The sequence below is a fragment of the Notamacropus eugenii genome, chromosome 4 (assembly GCF_028372415.1).
Source record: "Notamacropus eugenii isolate mMacEug1 chromosome 4, mMacEug1.pri_v2, whole genome shotgun sequence".
In the NCBI taxonomy this organism is placed as follows: Eukaryota; Metazoa; Chordata; class Mammalia; order Diprotodontia; family Macropodidae; genus Notamacropus; species Notamacropus eugenii.
The window spans coordinates 279,988,146-280,004,889 of record NC_092875.1 but is presented as its reverse complement, the minus strand read 5'-3'; the positions used below and the strand labels follow the sequence as shown (position 1 = coordinate 280,004,889).

The 16,744-nt window shown below is 36.4% G+C and overlaps 1 protein-coding gene and 1 pseudogene across 3 annotated transcripts in view; one reads left to right on the top strand and one right to left on the bottom strand.

Annotated features, from left to right (window-relative positions):
• CHD7 (chromodomain helicase DNA binding protein 7) overlaps window positions 1-16,744 on the bottom strand; it is a 233,376-nt gene that overhangs the window by 122,948 nt on the left and 93,684 nt on the right. The gene's annotated exons all lie outside the window — the stretch shown is intronic.
• On the top strand, window positions 6,510-6,675 carry LOC140501272 (COP9 signalosome complex subunit 9 pseudogene; annotated as a pseudogene).

Genomic DNA, 16,744 nt, shown 5'->3' with positions numbered 1-16,744 from the left:
GGTGATTGACCAGTGCAAGCTTCCACACTCAGCATCCTTATCAAGATGTCAGAGTCTGGTCTGGCTTTCCTGTCAGTCGACATGATCCCTTTCTGAAGAAACTGATGGACAAAGAAGGAACTGTTATATAAGCTTCTTGAGGGAGGGAGCCTATCTTGCTCTTCTTATTTTGTAATGATTATAGCCTAGTGATAATACAAATGCTAGTACCCTGCACATAGTAGGCATCTGATGATTGATTTGACTTCTAATTCAGAACACAATCCATTAAAGTTTCATAGCAGGATTTAGAAACTTTAGTCCAAGTCACGGTCAGGAGCCAAGCTGACTGCTGTTATCCTTTCTGGACTCTTGGACTCCCTCTAATGATACCTTAGGTTTTTTAATAGTGCTTTTTAACTCTTTAAAATACTTTTAATATATATTATTCTAGTGACTAATCACCAGATCTCAGAAGCCAGGTAACCACTCTGGACTAAAGAAATTGGCTACAGCGAGCCTAGGGAACATGGAATAAAGGCCACTGCAGATAACTGAGTCTACCTGGACCAGATGCAAATAAAAACAAATTTCCAGTTCCAGGCCTACTCCAACCATGGCAAAATATCTTTGCTACTGCTGCCATTCATCAGGGCTGTCACAAGGAAAAGAAAATAGTGGGCTGCAGAGGCTAGAAAGCCCAGGTGTAACATTGCAGAGAAAGGAAGGAAGAATACCGGCATTTACTAAGCACGTAATACAAGCTAAGCAATGGAAATACAAATGTGGGCAAAAAGACAGTCCAGTACTTCAAAGAGCTTATACTCTAATAGGAGAACACAAAACACAAAGAGGAGGTGAAAATGGAGCAAGATAGGAAAGGTAGCTAAAACATGGACATGATTTTGCAGTACAGAAAGTCAGAACAGAATGAAGGCTGGCTAGCCTGGGCAGGAGGAAAGACTGGACCTCCCACAAGGAGGTTTCGTGGTAAGCAATACAAAAAAAGTGGTTGAATATTCCAGCATCAGCTCCAGGGGCTGAAGAAAGTTCCAGACTGAGAAAGCAGTAGAGTCGTGCTTTTGAAAGTAAGAAAATCTCTCAAAAATTACAATGTGACTTCTCTGGGACACAGTTTTCTTATTTGTAAAATGGCATTTAAATTTTCTCACAAACTGGCACCATTCTACCTTGAGTTTTTAATGTAGCAATGCCTTCAACACACTACATAACTCAGTTACATAGGCCTGCTTCCATCTCAGGGCCTTTGCATTGACTTGCTTGAAATGCCCTTCCTCCTCAATCTCTTACTTCCCTCAAGATTCAGCTCAAAAACCACCTTCAGGAAATAAAGCCTTTCCAGATTCCCTCCACAGTTAGCACACTCCCTCCCAAAACTACTTGGTTTTTATTTCGTGCAGATTTGATGTATTTGTACATTTACACCTTGTATTCCCCATTTGAATGTAAACTCCTTAAAGGAAAGAACTATTTCACCTTTTTCTCTGTATACCCAGCTTAGTATAGTGCCTGGCAAACAGCAGATGCTTAACAGGAGCTTGTTGATTTGCTGATTGATGAGGGGCTTGGACTAGATGAACTCTAAGGTCACAAGGTCTCAGAATCAGCCCTCAAAGATCTGAATTAAGTAACATTTAAAAATTTTTTGTTGATACCTTGTTTTTACATTACCTTTATTTCAGAATATATGCCTCATGGCTCTCCTTTCCCACAAAGCTCTCTTATAAGAATAAAGACAGAAAAGGCAGTTTGGCAAAACTGAGCAACATATCACTTCACATCAGTGAAATCTGAAAGCATATGGCATATACTATATGCAATGTCAACAAACATTTATTAGGCACCTACTAAGTGGAAGGACAAGAAACTCTTCTATATTACCCTTAGCAAACGAGAATCTAGGCTCTGTTTGAAGAACTCCAGGGAGGCTGAACCTCTTTACCTCCTGAGGTCATTCATTCTATTTCTATAATTCTCTAAATGTTAAGTTCTTCATTAGTTATAGGGTTAATATCTCTCTCTCTACCACTTCCATCCCATTATTTCTAGCTCTGCTCTTTTCTACCATATGACAGCCCATCAAATATCTGAAGCAAGTTATCATGTCTCTCTCAAATCTTTTCTTCTCCAAGGTAAACACCATCAGTTCTTTCATTCAACTGATGCTCATATGGTATAGTCTGGAGTCTTCATATTATCCTGGCAAGCCACCTCTGACTATAAACATTCTTCCTCCCTTCCAGTTCTAAATCCTATGGATGACAGAGAGAAATTGCTGATTCTAGAGGTATGTCAAGCAAAAAAAATTAAGTCCAGTAACCACTGGTCTATATATAAAATCTTGCACAAAGTTGTACTGGGGCAAATACAAGTGTTCACAGATGCTCTTGTCTTTTTTTTCTGCATCAGCATGTGTTGCTAGCTGGTTGTCCTCTGAGAAAGGCAAGCACAAGCAAAAGGGAATGTGCTTGTCCATAGGGTTAGCTCCATATTAATGCTGTGCTGCTTCAGAGTACTGATAAGCTTTTGGAAGGTACCTCTGAATCCATCAAGGCCTCAGTTAGAATCCCTTCTACAACACAACTGACAAATTGTCATCCAGCCTTGTTTGAAAATGTTAGTGAAGAGAAGCCCACTAAGTACATCCTTGAAGCACTCCATTCCATTTCTGGATAGCTCTAATTGTTAGGAAGAAGTAAATCTAAATTGGAATTTCTGTAACTTCCACATATTTCTAATTCTGCTCTCTGGGGCAAGCAGAACAAGTCTAACCAATTTTCCATGCTATAGTTTCAAATGCTCAAAAAAAGCTAACACGTCCCCGAACTCCTATATCTTCTCTTCTAAAGTTAAATGTCCCAACCCAATGAAAGAGATGAGGACAGGATGAGTTGTGTTCTCAGACTCCTTCATCATCCTATTTTCACACACTAAGTGTGGGTATCCCCACCAAGGCACTGTCTTCCCATCTCAATAATACTTTGTTCCATTACCTCTTGGTTTGATTAATCAAATAATTCCTAAATCTATCTATCTTACCAGATATCTCACCTTAGATTGCTACACCAATACCTCAAACGTGACATGTCCAAAACTGAACTCAAAACTGGGAAGCAGTGTTAACTTTTCTGTCTCGTGCTCCCACATATAATTATTTGCCATGTCCTATTGATCCTACCTCTACAACCTCTTCCTACTTACACTGACACACACAGACATGCATAGAACATGGGCTGGGTGTGCTGATCCACAGTTGATATACCCATAAGCTGCCACTATCCTAGCTCAGGCCCTCCTCACATCTCAGCAGATGTAGTATTCTAACACACAAACTGGTCTCCCATCTTGATTCTGCCCTCTTAATCCATCCTTTATACCACTGCCACAGGGCTGTCACTGTTACGCTCTCATTCAAAAACCATCAGTTGTTTCATACTGTCATGAATAAAATAAGTTTAGACTAGAATTTAAAGCCTTTCAAAATATGGCTCCAGTCTTCCTTTCCAGACATTTCACCTTCATACATACAACATTCTAATTCAAGAGGACTCTGAAACCTCCCACAAATTTATCACCATATAGTCTCCATACAGTCTCACTGGCAGCCTCTTATGCCTAGAATGGACTCCTTCCTCACATCTGGCCAGTTAAAGTTCTTTCTCCAAGACTCACTTTAAGTACTATCTCCTCAAGGAAGCCTTTCCTATCTCCCTACTAAATGTCTTCTCTTCTTCCTCAAATTTTCCTAGCATACTTTTGTCTTTGTTCCAACTCACATTCTACCTCATATATACCTTTTTTAAAATGCTTTTGTTTATTTTTGCTATGAACTTAACAAATTAGTATTTCTACATGCAAAACACAGAAAATGAGAACTGTTTATAAACCAAGAATCTCTGTCTTCTAAGTATATAATAAACTTAACATGCAATTTTCAAAGCAGTCCCACTCATCTGTGATTCCTTTGGGACTTCCTTGATCATTTTTTAAAAATGCTTCAAGACCCTCTGTTTTTTTTTCATTTTTGACAACTCAATTACTTGCCTTATTCTGCATTTTAAGTCCATTTCCTCCCTGTCAAGAAGTGAAAAGCATGCTTCTTAACTGGTTCTCAAATCATGGTTGACTATTGCATTGATCAGAGTTGTCTTTCAAAGATTTTCTTTCTAATGTTGTTTTTTGTGTAAATTATTCTCTAACTTCTACTCACTTCACTCTGCATCAGCTCACATAAGTCATTCTAGGATTCTCAAACTGCCCCTTTCATCATTTCTTACATGCCATAATTTGTTCAGTCATTCTCCAACTGATGGACATCCCCTTAATTTCCAGGTATTTGATTTTTATTGCTTTTCTATGTTTATGCTTTCCCCACACAACTAGAATGCAAGTTTCTTAAGGACTGAGTCTGTCCTTTTCAGTTTTGCCCCTTTTGCAATAAGTACACAGTAGGCTTTTGTTAAATCCAGCAAAGAAAATATAATACATTGGCATGCATTTAGATGGGCAGTCCATAGAACTAGCGCATTACACTGTGGTGTGGTATGTTTGTGTGTATTAAACAGGCATTAGGATAAAAAAATGAGATAGTCTGAGAATTGAATATGAGAATGAGATAGATCTAATTTGGGGGAATTAGGTAACCCTTTAAATGATGTAAAGCTGCTTATTGCTACAAGAGCGCATTTTTAAAAAGCACAATCATATTACTCCAGTGATACTACATGGGAGTACTTCCAGAACACTAGTAATTTAGAAAGATCAAAATTTCAGGTGAGCCAAAGGGAAGGATACATGTGGTGGAGTCCATGTAACCAGTGATGACTTGAATGAAAAGTGGCTCCTGAAAGACACATATGACTAGAGAAGGGGTGCTACTAAAGTAGTAGGAGCAACAGATGTAATAGCTAACCAATTGAATGTCACACACAAACATTTAAATAACCAGAAGAAAGTTTCAAAGTAGATAGACCTCCTATGGAAGGTCTATGGAAAAACAGATAAGAATGGCAGAGGATGAGAAGCCATGTATAGACTACAATCTGCACCAATGAAGGTAATATCCACATTGATGAAGTCATGAATCCATTAGAATGTAAATAAACCCACATTTATACAGCACTTGCCATTTACAAAGAACTTTTTCTCACAACAATCCTGTGAGGTATATAGTGTGAATATCTTCATCCCTGTTTCACAGATAACGGGGAGTGGGGTAGGCAGGAAGGGAAGTGAAGACACTTGTCCACAGACAAGAGTTATTCTAAATTTCAGAACTAGGCTTTAAACCCAGATCTTCTGACTCCTCCAAGTTCAGGACTATTTCTACCATCTCATGCTGCCTCAACTTATAAATATGTATCTGACTGAGTCACCTAAGCTCATGTATACACCTCCTCCCTTCCCCACCCACCCCCACTCCCATCCCATTCCTGAGAGGGTGAATGCATCACTGAATGCTGATAGTATTTATTTAAAACATCAATCAAGAAATGCAAAAAAATATTTACAATCTTTCATTTGTCGGCTTTAGTATGGGGGAGTAACAAAGGTCAAGGAATCATAGTTTTGGGGTTGAAAGGGACCTACCAATCATCCTAGCTCATGTATATCATTTGAAAGGGGAAAGGAAACAGATCAAGAATGATTTGTTCAAAGTTACAAAGCTACTTGTAAGTAAAAAGCTCAAATTTGAACCAAAGTCATAAAATTAAAGGTGTGTATTGCTGGCAACTAATCTATGACTTAAGTTAATTCTTCCTAACCTCAATGAGTATAGCTCACTATCCACTTTATCATACTGCCCGTATATCTAGGTAATAAGTAGAAACCTCTACATCTTGTCAGCCTGCTTTGCTGTGACAGAAGGAAGAAGTCATCCTTATCAGTGGCACAAATAGCTGTTTCTTTACCTCTGTCCCACCTCCAAGCTCAGGACAGACCCCCAAGGAATCTCACTGTCCAGGATGCACTTCTAAACCCTTCTCTCCCATTTTTTCCTCCTAAAGAAACTGACCTTCAATTTTAGAATAGAGTTAAATGTTGAAAATAAGGTCGTAAGTATAAATATATTACATATATTTATATACATATGCAAATATACATAATACATACATGAATATGTGTAAATTCACTTTAGACAACTTTTAAATAACCTCAGACAAAATGTAAGAGTTTATAGAATAATTCAAGAGTAGCCTCTAACTGTGCTGAGAAAATAACCAAACCTAAAAGAGCAATAATGATAAAAATGAATAAAATGTATTTATTTAAGCTGAAATGAACATAAAATGGTGAAATTATTTATAGTGTATTGTTACAAATATTTAATCCTCTCAAAAACATCTTGTTCATTTTTCAACAGGCCATTCTACCTCTTCCAAACTTCCAGCCGTTCAGTACGGGCTTTTAATTTATAGGCTTCACAGAAGCACAGAGTGAGCCAAACAGGGACATGCCAGGACGAGCCGGGCCAAGATGAGATGGATGGCTAGGCTGAAGATGGAAACATGAAACTGCCTGTAGATACGATGTTCCCAAAGGGGAAGACCCTATTCGGACAAGGCAGGAGGCAGCCAGGAACCCGGGATAGATTTGGCTGCCAATGAAAAAACAGTTGATGTAGATTTCTTAAATGATATTGAAGATCTTTTTGATGACAATGATAAGCAGTGAAATGGTTTCCAGTTTTGCAAACCCAAGATGTTAAGTTTTTGCTTTGTATCAATAGCATGAATACTCTTTTATTTAGGCAAAAAATTATCTAAAGAGCTGGAAGTCACTCAAAAGCTGGGACCCTGTTATCCTAAAAAAGAAGAGTGGGAGATTGTGAGAGAGAAAAAATTTAATCACTAAGAAGCTACTGACAGTTTTTTTTTAATATCAGCTGTTATCCTTGTTTGAATAAATATGAAAACTAATATTAAAAAAACTACTTAGTAATGACTATTTTCCCTTTAGATTTTTTCCCCGTAATACAGATTATAACTCTACCCTGTAACATGAACTTAAGTAGCTGGAGAGACTGATATAAATATTAATTTGAGGGTGACTATTTAAATCTGTTTTTATTGCTTTTATTCTTAATCACTGATCCTGTGAAATTCCAGGGCAACAAAGTCAATTTTAACATAAGTCCTCATCACATGCCTTCTGCAAGCCAACTCTTTACATACAGCGATCCTCTCTTTGAACTGAACTAAATAGTTGCCAAAAGCGTCTGTTGGTGCCTACTGCTCAAAGCAGACCAAGACAGGTGGCAGACTTACTGACCGGGAACATAGAAAGTATAGTCCGTGAGGCCAAAAACATGGAGTGCATCTGCCACCCATAAGCACTTGGGGAAAATACTGAGCATAGTTTTGGAAAGTAGGGAGGCTAAAAGAGAGGTTAAGCAGAAAAGCCATTTTTTTCCCAGAAATTTAAAAGAAATTCTTTTACTTTTAGGGAATGCAATGTTATACTCAATTTGAAAACTGACTACAAAAAAGTTTGTCTTATTTTTGTGAAGCATTTGTAATTTAGCCACTTTTGGAAAAAATAAACACAGCTATTTTCCTACTAGTATCTATTTGAACATAGAACCTGAAATTCTACTAATATTTATGAACTATAGACAGCAACAATTGGCTGATTACATCCAAACAATTTCTTCAAAAAAAAAAAAGTGTGACATATCAGCTTGCCATACTATATATGTAACATTACAGTATTATCTCAATCTAGCAGGACCAAAAAACATTGAATACCCCTGTTGGAAGTAGACTCAGGGCCATCTGGTGAGAAGTAGAAGAAAGTAGAAATGTTGGCAGCAAACCATAATTCCCTTTTAAAATTTCATTTGTACTTTTACTTGTTAGTCAAAAATCACGTCTCCAAAAGACATGCATAGAAACTAGACACTTCTTTTAACTGATCTGAAAAATTTAGTGGCACACTTCTTCAAATCCAGAAAGCAGAAAATGCTAAAAACTTAAACTATTTGTTTTGGTGTTTGTTTTTTAAATAATTCTGTATTTATAAGCCAGAATCTTACATTAGAGATATGGCAAGAAATAACATACATTTATCCCTGAAACTTATCTGTACTACCATAAATTACCCTTGCCCTAACCTATGTACTTCCTCCATATATACCTCTCCATTATCAATCCCTACATTCATAAATGCCATCACTAGAATCCATGGTATATTTTCCAAACAAATGTAAATGAGAAAAACAACAGGTATTTGCTTTATTTGGGGAGGGAGTGCCCCGGGGGTCTGGGGGGGGGGGGGCAATCAGGAGTTAAGTGACTTGCCCAAGGTCACACAACTAGTAAGTGTCAAGTGTCTGAGGCCACATTAGAACTCAGATCCTTCTGACTCTGGGGTCACTGTTCTATTCACTGAGCCACTTAGCTGCCCCTATTTGCTTTATTTTCTGAGAAGAAAACAAAAATAATGAAATCTTACTTTGCTTCTGCTTTCTTTGACAAAAAGAATAGTCTCCAGAATAAGAAGAGAAAGAAAAATGGTTATCTGGAACTTGAAATCCAAGATAAATTAGATTATAAGAACATATCTAATTGCCTTCAATGAACTCAAGTCACTAGGCCTGTAAAAAATTGCATATTAAGTTGTAAAAATCACTACCAAATACAAATTACTGAACTGTTATTAATGATTATTGAAAACTCCTGGAAGATGGAAGACACCACAGCACTAAAGAAAAACAAATATACCAATTTTTTAAATAAAAAAGAAGATGGAGTCTACAAACTATAGACTGGTGATATATTGAGTCCAATTATTTGAAAATTGCTAAGACACATTAATAGGATGGTTTGTAAGAATTAAGAAAGGGAAGAAGCAATCACTAAAGCATTATTATGGAACAAATCATGCCGGACTCACCTAATTTCCCTTTTTTTAATAAGGTTACTAAACTGGTATATCAGGATGATACCACAGACATACTACATATTTTTGAACAATGAATTTTTCAAAGTTTTGCATGCTGTCCTTATGGAGAATATGAATGAAATGTGGATTAAATAACAGTACAATTTTTTTAAAAAAATCTTCAGACTTGCAGATGATAACTAAAGAGCTGGTAGCCTTGAGATCTCTCCTTGGTCATTTGCCGTTCAGTATCTTCCAACATCTACAACTTGGATAAAGACGCAGATGTCATGCTTACCAAATTTATAAATGACACAAAGCTAACAGAGATATCTTGTGAGAGATGACAGAGTAAGAATCCAAAGAAATCATGATAGCCTTGAAAATCTTATTTTAAGAACTGTTTATATCACTAAACCACTTAAACAAAAAGTCCTTTTGTAAATTACACAATTATCAAAATATATCAGAGAATTGACTGAATTTATCTAATCCTCAAATCCAAAATTGGATAAAGTATTGTCCACATTGTTGGAAAAAATACTACCATGACTGATGGGTATTAGACTGAAAAAGTTCCTATAGTTAGTCCCACTGACTTTTCAAACATGTACTTCCTCCTTTCACCAATATTTTCACTAAATGACTCCCCACCCCTACAAAACTAGGACTTAGTGTATTGTTTATAACTGTTTTCTACAAGCAAAGGAGTTGAGGACATTGAACTCAGTGACCTCTATGGTTCCTTGAAGATCAAAATCCTCAGTGATAATTTTTAATACCTTAGCTATAAATCATTAAATTCTGGTGACTAAACTTTGGAATTTTTTATTTCATTTTCAGAAGCCAGGTTGGATTTCTACTGTTTTTCTACATATCCCAAGAGAAAAAAAAATATGCAACAGAAATTCAATCCCATGAATTAAAAATACAGTAAACTGTTTGCCTTATACTTAGTCTGACAACTAGGGTTAGGTTGAAGAAATAGAATGTACTTTTTAACACTCTATGTGAAATAGTCATTCTACTTCGTAGGTGCTTAAAGGGTAAGAAGAAACATCCTGCAGCTGGGTCCTACATTAAAAAACAGAGAGAGAGAGCTGAAGTGCTTACAAAACCAATTATTATCTAAATTCAGTAATTACACCACAGGTGAAATAAAAGAAAAAAGCTAAGTAGCATGCCTAGTGGATAAGAGCACTGAGCTCAGTGTCAGGAACACCACAAGACAAATCCTGTCTCAGAAACTTACTAGCTGTGTGACCCTGAGAGAAACACTCAACCTTTGTTTATATGTGTGCATGTATATTTGTGTATTTGTGTGTGTGTGTGTGTGTGTGTGTGTGTGTTTAATGAACTACCTCAGGTATACAGTGAGTCAAAGTAAATGCATGAATAGTTGGTTCATGTAACTCAGAATGATGTTAATTTCGGGAAGGGAAGAGGAGGGGAGGGGAGGGGAAGGGAGGGGAGGGGAGGGAAGAAGAAATTTATCAGAAAACTTAAAGTAAAATGTTGTAGTACAAAATTCTTTGCTCTAAGAGTCAAATGACAACTATTGTGAAACAAGCACTTAGATTCCAGGAAACAAACACTGTATAGGCACTTGAATAAAGATTATGCTGGGCCATACTAGCAGACATTTATCCAATTATAATCTCTGGAGCTATTATTCTGAAACTGCACAGTAGGGAAAAAACCAGTATAGTTTTTCAGACTACCCACACTGAACCCATTAACCTCTAGGAACAGGTCAGATAACTCTACAGCCTAACTCTATAGCCTACCAAAACCTCTTGGTAGTGGATTGTACTTTTATGCTAATTTGAAAATTGGCTTTAGCCAGCTCCAAGAATAACAAATGCCACAAACTGCTTTCTTCTAGTCAATTTATAGCACCTGAAGGGGACAGATAATTCTTGGCCAGAATTTCCTATCCATATTACGTATACTTTCCCCAAATCCACTTTTTCTAAATGTCCTTTTTTCTCTCAAACATACACTTGCAACACACCTGCATACGAGCCAGTACCCCTATTCTCTTATTTATAAAAAACGTATGGACCCTCTGTTCTCCAGGAATGAAAAAAGGAAAGCATAAGAACAAAATGAAGTTAATCAGTTCCTTTTTTAAAAAAAAACTCAATTTTTAGAACTGAATTAAAACCCTAAATAATTTGGGGTTGTAAATGTGTTCAGCCATTTCAGTCATATCCAACTCTCCATGACCCCATCTAGGTTTTCTTGGCAGAGACATTGGAGTGGTTTGCCATTTTCTTCTCCAGTTCATTTTACAGATGAGGAATTGAGGTGAATAGGGTTAAGTGACTTGCCCAGGGTCACACAGATAATAAGTGTCTGAGGCTGAATTTGAACTCAGGTCCTCCTGACTCCAGGGTCTGTCTTGTTGTTAATAAAATATTTAAATTTTCACAGCACAGCAGTTTCTTTGTGTATTTGTAGAAAGGATATTAAAAGGGAGTTATTTTTATGGTATTAGAATTAAACCCAGAATTAAGAAAAAAAGCCAAATCTATTTTAAAAAAAAAAGACTTTGGAGCAGTAGAAGCAATATCCTAATCCCTTGTTCTATGCAAGTTAGGCTAATTTATTCTTAAAAGACACTGAAACCATCCTTGAGATTTGATTGACTCAGGGAACTAAAGGCTCAGGCTCTCAATATGACTTCCTGGTTTCCTGAGTACAACAGTTATAAGGGCTCTCTTCCCTGGATATCTACAGAAATGAGTAAGTTGTTTAGAAAATAAAACAAGCTGGAAGGGGCTTTGGGAAAACAAGCACATTTATGCACTGTGATTGAAATGTGAATTGGTTTTGGAACTACATCCAAGTCATTAAAGTGTTGTTCTGGAATTGGGTTGGGCTGGGTTGTTCGTCCTTCATGACTCAGCTACACAACTATTAGGTCTCTATCCCACTCCCCAAAGAGGTGAAAGAAAGAGGAAAAGAATTCTGACATACAAAAAAATATTTATGGCTGCTCTTTTCTTAGTAGTGAAAAGATGGAAAAGAAATACCCAAATGTTAAAGAATGGTTAAATAAATTGTGGTAGGAATATAATTGAATATTATTATGCTACAAGAAATGATGAAATGGACAGTGTCTCAGAGGAACTGAGAAGAACTAAAAGAACTGATTCAGGGCAAAGTAAGCAGAACTAGGAGGATAATCTATACAATGTGAATACTACAGAGAACAACAACTTTGGAATACCTTAGAATTATGATTAATGCAATGATAAATCATAAACCTAGCATGCTGAAGATGAATCACACTACTTACCTTCTGCCAATGAGGTGATAAATAAACTTAAAATGGAGACTGAGATACACATTTCTGGAAAAAGCCAGTGTGAGAATTTGTTTTGTTGAATTATGTATATTTTTATAAGTTATTTTATTTTATTGTTCAATTAAGGGGAAAGATAACAAATGCAAAAAGAGAAAAGAAAAACCAAAAGTAACTGCAACAAAAAGACTAAAAAAGGAGATTAAAGAAGGTGCTTTAAACATTCTCCAGAACAGGAACATTATAAATGCTACCAATTTTATCATCTTTCTCTCACTTCCTTTAACTTATTTTAATAAGGTTTCCTAAACTCACACCTTAAGGGGGGAAAAAATTCTTATAAGGATGAAACGTCATCCATGCAGCAAGGGTTCCTACTGAAGCTTAATCTCCCTCTTATAAAAAAAATTTTTTCCATAAAAAATTATGGAAGAGGGAAAGGGCCATTTCTTGGCAGTTTATTTACAACTAGCCTGGATGTAGAAACTATGAATGATCTTGGAGATGTCAATGTTTTAATCAATTCCCTAGGAGTCAATTACTTTTTCTCTACTGCCTCTACTCTAAACTGTCTTTTCCCCCATCTGAGCCTTTAACATGTACAGAAATTTTTCTCCCTAATTGCCCATTTTCCCACTGTATCAAACTGTCCTCTTTTCAGAACTGGCCAACTTCTGAGCCAAAATAAAAGGAAGGTAGAAGCTGAGAAAGAAAAAGAAAAGAAAAGACTCAAAGAGGCTAACAAGAAAGGCCCCATACCTTCACTACAAGAGAATCACAAAATTGACTTGTGAGAGAAGTCATCTAGTCAACTCATACTTGAACAGGAATCTCCTTCATGACTTTCCCAAGAAGTGATTTCCTCATCCAGCCTCAGATAACTTACTAGCTGTGTGCCCCAGGACAAACGACTTCATTTTTCCTGGCCTCAGTTCCTTTAAAAGTAAAATGAGAAGGTTACACTTCATGTCCTTTAAGACTCCTTCTAGCCCTTAATCTGTGACCCTATGATCCTCCTCTTAAAGTCTACTCCAGCAGAGAATCTAATACTTCTACAGACAGCTCAGATTTTTTTTGATAAGCCTATTGATGATAGGAATATTTTTCCTTACACCAAGTTTAAATGTGAGTCTCACTCCAAATTCTAGCTCACCAAGCTACAAGGGGTTCTTATCAATGACGTGGTATGAACTAAGTTTCAGTCTGACTCAGAAAAAAAACAATAAACTACAAAATATTTGAAATAGGAATATGTAAACTGATAGAAGCTACTTTTTGGAGAAATATATACACACATATAATGCTGCTGTTCAGTCCTTTTCCAGTTGTGTCTAACTCTTCTCAACCCCCTCCTGGGAGTGTCTTAGCAGACATACTGGGCTGTCATTTGCCATTTCTTTCTCCAGCTCATTTTACAACTGGGGAAACTGAGGCAGACAGGATTGAGTACTTGCCCAGGGTCATATAGTAACTGGATTTGAACTCACAAAGATGAGTCTTCAGGACTCGAGGCCCAGTGCACTATCTACTATGCTACCTAGCTGACCCACATGCATAAAGGAGATTGGTATTAATTCAATAAGATCTTAATATCAAAACAAATGGTAAAGACCTCACTTCAAAGATCAAGTCTTCTCACATATTACCTAAAATACACACACACACACACACACACCTGCTAAATACTACAGTTCTATACAATAGACTATTATCATAAAAATAGATATCTACTGTTCCATCCTCTCCCTTCCCTATTCAAAAAAGAAAAAAAAAAAACCACCATCCCAAGATGTGTGATCATGCTGTTTAAATTATAAACATTTTCTAACACCTGTTTACAGAACACTTTGCTAGGCACCAGGAGATATAATCCTGCCTCTCATTACGTTTACAATGAAGTAGAGGAAAGTGAATAAAGGGCAATGAACCTATCTAAACTTTAGATCTGTTCCACCACCCGGCACAAAGCTTTGTGCACAACAGGTACAAGAAATGATCCTCGAGACAGATGTAAACAAGTAGCTATAACACAAAATAATACATGGTAAAAGCAGCATTAAGTACTGTTTTTGACTCAAAGGGAAACCTTGAAGGTTACTTTAGGGGTGCAAGGAAGGTTCCATGGAAGAAGCAGCAGCCGAATAGGTCTTTAAATGAATATAAGTTTTAAAAGTCTATTTGGATATTTTAGTAATGCCCTGGACTTCCTGGGGGCATATGAAACTCTATTCTCACAAATATTTCTTAGGCAAATATGGTGCTAAGGTACCCATCAGAAATAAAAGCCTGTTGCAAAAAAAAAAAAAGACTGTCATATAATGTGTCTGTGTCATTCTCAACTTAGCTAATGTCAGTGAAAACCAGATATTGCAAAATTTCTCCTTTGCTAGCAACACCATACTTAGTAATAATGCCCACTGGGGGCAATATTAAATGGAACTCTACTCTCCAGCATTCTGTTCTGGTGGTAGAATAATAATGTATATTCTGAAGATTACAGGAGACAGGTTAACAGGAGGCAGAAAAAAAAGTTGATAAAAATAGCCTGAAGAATCAAGACTGAGAAGCAAAAGCCAAAAGAAGGGCCCTGAAAGACAACAACAATTACGGTTCATTGTAAGTAAGAGATGTGGTGAAACCTATTAGAAAGAGAAACATGACCACAAACTAGCTACAGATCCTCAAAGAGTAAAGTGTTGTCAACTAGCAAACTTTAAGTATTCTGTGAAACTCTGGTCACCCACTACAACAAATGAACCTATACAATCATCCGAAGCCTCCTTAAACAAATGAAAATGTGAGCTCTGCTATCTTAATTTGGAAACACTCCAAAGGGGCACTGGAAAATAGAGGTGGTAAAGGCATTAGGAGCGTTTTGTTTCTTTATATGTTGTGCCCGGCACGTAACGTTTATTTGACTGACATTGACTTTTCACACTTCGTATCTTTAAGAAGATCTTTAAGAAGGTTAGAAATGAAAATTCACATTGTCCATAATCTTCATTAGGGATCAAGGGACATATCCAGATTTACATTATTACATTACAATCTGGCAATACTCAACATCATGTGCCAGTAGATCTGCCTATTGGTAATTACTCTATGTGTCTAGACTTTAATACATTATTGAATAAACAAATAGAGAATTTCAGGAAGGTAAGGAATAGTTAACGGGACTCAAATTTGTAAATAAATAAACTCATAATATTCACAGAATGTCAGTGGTAGGATATGGATAATAAGGGTTACTCTCCTAATGAAAAATAACAGTCTTAATGATTACCAAAAACATGAAGAAGCAGACAACAATCTCTATCTCAACAATCTCTCCATTTTTAAAAATAAATTCTGCAGTTGCTATGATTAATAAAATTGCTACTTAGCAGCAGGAAATATTCCAAGACAAAACATAAATGCAGGTATAAGAAATGAGTCTAGATATGGTTATTTAATATTACTACTATATCCAAAAAGTACCAATATACATACCACTGAAATTTCAGCTATGTGATAGGGACTTAATTCATCATTCCATCATATATGGGAATTTTATCTTTGTATCCTTATGACCCAGAAATATGCCCTACACACGCAGAACATGATTTTGTCTTTCCTTCACGATTCTTTACACATGAAGTATAACTTGAACTCTGAAATCTTTGTAACATGCCATTTAAATATGTTCACCAAATTGACACACACTCACAAAACTGCCATGATGACCTATATATGGTTTTCCAACTAAGCACAAATCTTGATAATTTTGTAACGGATGGAAACAAGGAAATGATTTTTTTCTAGTCACAAGAAATCATCATGAAGTCTGTCTGCTAAAGTACAGAGGGCCTGTAAACATTATCAGTAAGAGGAAAGATCTACACAGATTAAATCACAAGTACTTATGTATAAAAATATTTTTTCACATTGTCTTATATGGCAATATGTCATTTTGAATATCAAAGTATCCATACACAATGTATTGGCATAAATTAACTTATCATTAAAAAACAGTGATAGGGAGAGCCTGCTTCCACTCACAATTCTCCCAAATTCCAGTGTCTTAAAAAATTTGAAGGATAAATTTTCCAACACAACAGAAACAGTCATTACTCTGCTGTGACTGTGAGCAAGTTAAAGTCTCTTAAGACCTGTTTACCCACCTGTAAAACTAGAATCACGGCGTGTTAGAGCTGAAAATAATCTCACATAGTATCCCATTCCAAACTATCTGAAACTTTAAGCCTCCTCACAATATTCCTAATCAAGACTCTTCTTAAAGACTGAAATGCATGGGGAAATTCCTACTGAAATAGTCTCTTTCATTTTTCAACAGCTCTAATTAATGGGAAAATTTTCCCCTTAGTGAGCTAACATCTGTACCCTCTAACTTTTGTCCATTGCTGGAAGCTCTAGCAGTTCAAATTTATAGAGCCTTTTCCTGGTTATCAAGTGCCTTCTTTGCACAGGTAGATCCAGTATTATTATTCCCATTTTAGAGCTGAGGAAACTGGGGCGCAAAGAAATTAAGTGTATTGCTCATACTCACATAAC